This window comes from Monopterus albus, unplaced genomic scaffold (genome assembly GCF_001952655.1).
Source record: "Monopterus albus unplaced genomic scaffold, M_albus_1.0 scaffold163.1, whole genome shotgun sequence".
Classification (NCBI taxonomy): domain Eukaryota; kingdom Metazoa; phylum Chordata; class Actinopteri; order Synbranchiformes; family Synbranchidae; genus Monopterus; species Monopterus albus.
The window spans coordinates 262,035-268,683 of record NW_018128043.1 but is presented as its reverse complement, the minus strand read 5'-3'; the positions used below and the strand labels follow the sequence as shown (position 1 = coordinate 268,683).

Sequence of the window (6,649 nt, the reverse complement as noted above, 5' to 3'; positions counted from 1 at the left end):
CACTTGTTAGCACCTTTCCATCTCTGTCTTTAATCGCCCTTATCTGTTGCACATCCTTCCCATCTCTGTCTTTCTGTCTCGCTAATTTGTACAAGTCCTTCTCACCTTCCCTCGTGTCTAACCTGGCATACAACTCATCATATGCTTTCTGTTTGGCCATTGCCACCTCCCTCTTCACTCTACGCTGCAATTTCTTGTAATCCTGTCTACTGTCTTCAGTCCTTTCTACGTCCCACTTCTTTTTAGGTAGCCTCTTCCTCTGAATGCTGTCCTGTACTTCCTTGTTCCACCACCATGTTTCCTTATCTTCTTTCCTCCTTCCAGATGACATATCTAGCACCTTCCTACCTGTCTGCCGGATCACGTCTGCTGTAGTTTCCCAGGCATCTGGAAGTTCTTCCTGACCACCCAAAGCCTGTCTCAACTTCTGTCTGAATTCCTCACGACATTCTTTCTTTTGCAACTTCCACCACTTGGTCTTCTTTTCTGTCTTTCCTCTCCTCTTCTTCCTGACCACCAGAGTCATCCTATACACCACCATCCGATGCTGTCTGGCTACACTCTGTCCTACCATCACTTTGCAGTCAGTAATCTCTCTCAGATTGCCTCGTCTACATAGAATGTAGTCTACCTGCATACTCCTACCTCCACCCATGTAGCCCTATGTTCCTCCCTCTTCTGGAAATAGGTGTTAAGTACAGCCATTTCCATCCTCTTAGCAAAGTCCACCACCATCTGTCCTTCTAGGTTCCTTCCCTTAACACCAAACTTGTCCATCACCTCCTCATCACCTTTTTTCCCTTCACCAATGTGCCTGTTGAAGTCTGCCCCAATCACCACTCTCTCCCCTCTGGGGATACTCTCCATCACCTCATCTAACTCACTCCAGAATCTCTCCTTCTCTTCTAACTCACACCCTACTTGTGGAGCATAACCACTGACTACATTCAACATTACCCCTTCAATTTCCAACTTCAAACTGATCACCCTGTCTGACACTCTTTTCACCTCTAAAACATTCCTCACGAGCTCCTCCTTCAGGATCACTCCTACCCCATTTCTCTTCCTGTCCACACCATAATAAAACAGTTTGTATCCCCCTCCAATGCTATGCACTTTGCTACCCTTCCACCTGGTCTCCTGCACACACAGTATATCTACCTTCTTTCTCTCCATCATGTCCGCCAGCTCTCTACCTTTCCCTGTCATTGTGTCAACATTAAGAGTCCCTATTCTCAGACCTATACTCCTGCCTTTCTCTTCTCTCTCTGTCTACGAATCCTTCTACCTCCTCTCCTTCTTCGACCAACAGTAGTCCAATTTCCGCCAGCACCCTGTAGATCAACAGCACTGGTGGCAGTCGTTGTTAACCCGGGCCTCGACCGATCTGGTATGGAATTCGCACTGATGATTCGCATGTTTAAATTTGACATGTTTTTACGCTGGATACCCTTCTTGACGCAACCTTCTCTATTTATCCGGGCTTCGGACCGGCACAGAAGTCACTGGCTTACAACCCATGTGGCTAGATTCATATTTTGCCACATATAATATTATTAAACGATGTATAGACACTTCACACTATCCTCTTTTGATGATAAACAGCAATAGTAATAAAAAAAATAGCAGTAGGTCTGTTATCTGGCATGTGTCTGTGTATGTTATGTGTAAGAGTGCTTGGTTATACAGTATGTTCCTGTGTGTATTTATACCAGCTCATGTCCTGCCAACCCCTCCAGCAGCTCCAGCAGGCGTCGTCCATCACAGAGGTCTGAGAACAGATCCTCCACGGGTGGTTTCCCTGTCTAAAACACACACAAACACATCAGCTTTAAAACAGCTAACTCCATGTTGAGGGCAATAACTGCAAGAGGTGATATAAGGACAGTTTCATGTTCCATAAAAATTTCAAAGGGGCAAATCCTCATACTGGACACTCTGCACTTCACCGGCCAAAACAACATCAGAGTAGCTTGGAGTAGAGTACAGAGAGATGATGTTTTGAATAATGACAAACCAGCTCTGCTTTATATAGGAAGATAGCAGTTTTTAGCCGAGAGTCTTTTTCAGTATGGACAAGTCCAGTTACTTCACACTGGGAAATGCTGCAGGCTGTATATGTCAGGTTTGCCCGGCTACACCTTCCTCTCTCACTTCTCTCCCTCTATTTTAGCTCCCTTACCCCTGATTTCTTTATCTGACACACCTGCTTCACGTCCCCTGAATCACCACCAGCTGCACCTGATTAGTTTCTTCCTATTTATACCGTGCTCATCGTCTACCTCCCTGCCAGTTCATTCAAGACTCTAGCCCGTTTATATGCGTCCCTATTATTTGTCTTATACATATATATTGCTCCTTCGGACCATGGACCTCCACTACTCCACATCACTCCACCACCCAGGTCGATGCACAGTCTTCCATTAACTGTTACTCTGACTTTGTCCCCTCAGCAACCAACCTCCATGACCAGTCCAAGAGTGAATCTTAGCGTCCGCAGCCCGGCCTCTTCCTTATCAACCCACCACTAAGTGTATGTTTTCCAGGACTGCCGCTCGACACCCGGTTCTGCTCCATATTCCTTCACCTGGTTGTACACGTATTTTCACTGTAAATAAATTGAGCACTTCTTGCACCGAAGTCAGCTACCTGGGTCCGTCATTTTTTACTCGCTCACCTCCCTTCCAGAGCGTTTCTAACAGTATACAGTACAGTCAGCATACTGCATGTCTTTTCTGGACCTCCACAGCAGCAGGAAGAAGAAAGAAAGAGCAACTGAGGAGTTACTCTGTACCAGAACATTAAGAAATACTGACCTTGGGCAATGGTTCTTAAAAACATACAAGTCAATGGAAAGAATCTGCAACAATATTAAGAAAAATTCTCAAATAACCCAAAATATCATCACTATTTTTAGCTACAAATGTCAACTTCAAAAATTTTAACAGTTTATCCATTAGATTTAGCTAACCACTTCAACCATTTATCAACTCCTTTCAGCTAACAATTTGAAATATTTATCCATTTAATATTTAACTTAATTGATTAATTATTAAATGTAATGTTTAATATTTAGGCTATTCATTACTTTCAGCTAACTGTTTTAATGATTTGTGCATTACTTATCTTTATCTTTATCTCCAATTATTTACTTATTATTACCCATTATTATTATTTACCCATTACTTACCATTACTACCTAGTTGCAGTATGTCTAGTTAAGTTAAGTATTAGAACTTTTTATTAATTACATTTAGCTAACTAGGTTATTTCAACTGTTTATCCACTACTTTCAGCCAACAATTTTTTTTTTATCCACTCATTTTAGGTAGCAATTTTGAATGTATTGTACTGTACTATTTCTCTATTGTATTGTACTATTTGTACTGTTTTGTCATTAATTACTGTTAGCTAACAATTTCAGCTTCTGTACTCACTAGTTTTCACACACACTGAATTGCACCAGGTGGTGTTCAGGTGAATATATTTCTAAAAGTCAAATCCTACATTCTACTTTTATATTCTACACAATCTTCACATTCACCCTGGGGTACACATGAGCTATTCCTCATGAATCACTGCCTTGGATGACTGGCTTAAAGATTGCGGACTATTAGCAAGATTGTGTTGGGCTTTCGTCCATTATTGTGACTATGTATTTTATCTCAGTAGTCTCCACTTAGCTACAGCACTTGACTTGAAACTGATCAGTTACTTCAATTTAACTTAGATATTGAAAATGACCTTCATATGCACATGATAATATTACTTGAAAATTGAGAAAAAAATGTACTGAAGTAAGAAATTACGATAAATTGAGAGCAGAATTGGTAAAGACAGCTCTGGCCAAAACACAGACAACAAGTAAGCAAAGAAAAGACAAGTTTTCTTTTCATCTTCATGTTTTGCCTGCAGCATCATGTCCAAATGACATCATGAATCTTTATTGAATCCTGTATTGTTACTGTTGTGGTTATTGTAGCAGAAATCTCCTTTCTTGCATCAATCATGTTTATTCCAATGATGGCTGCAATGTCAAAGTCTCCACTTCTGCATTTGAAATGCATTAGCACTAGCAGTGAGACAGAAATAAGAAAACAGTAGAAATGACCCGGGAATGTTCAGGGGGAAACACACAATACAGAAGGAAAAAATAGCGGTATCTCTAATAAAGAAATCCAGTTATCAATCTTCTGAGATACTTCTTCCTAGAAGTCTCATTTTCTCGCATCTTTGTTTCCTTGTCTACTCTCTCTCTGTCCTCTTACATTTCACAGTATATTACATCTCACAGTATACAGTATACTAACCGTCTCCCACACATACTCACTTTCTCAGATTTCAGTCTCCTTCTCTTAAGTTTTTATTTTCCCTCTTATAGCCTTGTCTGCCTTCAACCCACAACTTTCCATATTGTCCTGAGACTCACCATTATTGAGTCGTTCTCCACACCAGGCCAGTGTGTATGTGAGTTTTGTGTGTTGAGAGTAGATGTATTATTTCACTGTCTTGTGAACAGTTTTTTTTATTGTAGGCGTTAAGTGAAGAAACCACAGATGAACACATAAAAAAAGAGGAAACAACTCACAAAAAGGCAAAAAACGGCATATTTACATTTGCATAATACTATAATGGAGAAGACTGCACACAAACACCTTTTTTTTCTTCTTCCTGCCCACTCACACCCATTAAAAATCTCTCTCTTGTTCATTTAGTGATGGCCTCCTTCATATTTCCAGTACACTCTAACAATGAAAACAGTTTTTTGGGCATTCTCTGTGTTGAAATTATGTTCCTATAATTATAGCTCTCAAACAACCCACTTTAACCTTAGACCCCGGCCTGTACTTATGTATAACTGAAGATCCAGTGTACACACACTGAGGTGAGGTGGCAAACAACTACTCAACCAGAGCACGTTTTATCGATTTTACAGTAAATCAAGCCACAAAAATAGTTATTTTTCATTCTGTTATTGTTGCAGAGCTCAAGACTCAAGTTTCATTAAACAAGGATGAGGCAGTTGCAAGGTAGTTGCACCGAACCGCCTGGACCTCTGACTGCTTCGTATCAAGCTGGGATGAAAAGAAATGATTCCTTCAGGCATCACTGGAGTCACAACAGGAAGCTGACTTGTGATAACCAACCTGAAGGCCATTTTTGAGGCTAATTTTAGTGTTATTAATTGTCCATTTTCTTTTATATGACAATTGTTTCGAACTGCCATGTACAGTGGGGCAAGTAAATATTTGATACACTGCTGATTTTCCAAGTTTTCCCACTTACAGAGAATGGACAGATCTGTAATTTTCATCGTAGGTACACCTCAACTGTGAGAAACAGAATCTACAAAAAAAAATCCAGTCAATCACATTGTTAGATTTTTAAATAATTTATTTCCATTTTATTGCATGAAATAAGTATTTGATACAATAGATACCTTAATAGTATACTGTACTGTATATTATTAGGTCACACTGCATGATGTTTCTCTCTGTAGTTGTGAATCTAACAGCAGGAGGCCCAGAAATTTTTGTTAGGATCAGGCCTGTTAAAGAGAAACATGCATAGAATAATAACTGTGCACCTTTATTATAATAAAGTAAATGTGCACATATATCTGTGCACATTTAGACTCAAATGCAAATTGAGCCATGTTGCTCTCTGTGGATTGTTGCCTAAGTTTACAGGTCAGAAAAACTGCACATTAATTACTTGCTACAACAATATTAGTACTGACAATCAGATATAAATATTAGTACTTACAATGTTAGTGCTTATTTAGCAAATCAGTATTTAAAATAGCAGAAAAAACAGGGTACATTTCAACACTACTTGTAATGTTTCACAGCCTCTAAGTTTTCTTACAGCTTATAGACAGAGTCAAGTATTACATGCTTCAATCTGCTTATCCAGTAAAACTGAAGGAAACCTTATTGTTGCACTGCTAGCTTGACTGATACACACTCTGAGCTAAAAATAGTACAGTGATGTAGCGAATATAAGGCACAGACGTTCACCAACAGTTTGTAAAAAAGTTGATGATACCAAGCCACATTAAGCAGTAAATAACCTTAAATTCTACAGTATATTCTGCCAACTTACAGTACACGAACCACGGAGGTTTTGTGAGGAGCGCTCCCAGGTGAACAGGTTTATTAAGTGCCATTCTCCTTAATACATCCATAAACACACATACATGAGTGACTGAACATGAACGATCCCTCCTCAGATATGACGGAGTTAAGAACTCTGGCCACTGTGGCATTACAACCAGATGCCATAATGGCTAGGATGTATTTTTATCACACACTAGCCCGAACGAGCGCCATGCCAGACGACGTCACGGTCCTTGATTGAATTCTATTCATAAAGGGCTTTTTGAACCACTCTTAGTCTAACCCATCACCTAGGACCTGTTTGTTTACACATCAGTCTGTATTTAAAGTCCTGTCAACAAGTTTAGCAGATTCTAGTCATACTGTATTTTTTTCACCACAATAAGGTGGCGGTTCAAGAAAGAGTCAGCAGTGCCCTGCCAAAACTGTTTACAATGGAGGTGGGCAGCTGTTGACCTCAACTAGGGACATCGTCGGACGGTGGAAGGAATACTTCGAGGATCTCCTCAACCCCAGCATCATGTCTTCGA

General features: G+C 40.0%; 1 protein-coding gene across 1 annotated transcript in view; it reads right to left on the bottom strand.

The window, feature by feature from the left end:
• The window catches only part of LOC109968814 (dystrophin-like), a 345,011-nt gene that overhangs the window by 318,690 nt on the left and 19,672 nt on the right, over positions 1 to 6,649 (bottom strand). Inside the window, 1 exon segment of the mRNA XM_020615347.1 lies at positions 1,713 to 1,805. The gene's annotated coding sequence lies outside the window, so the exon portion shown is untranslated.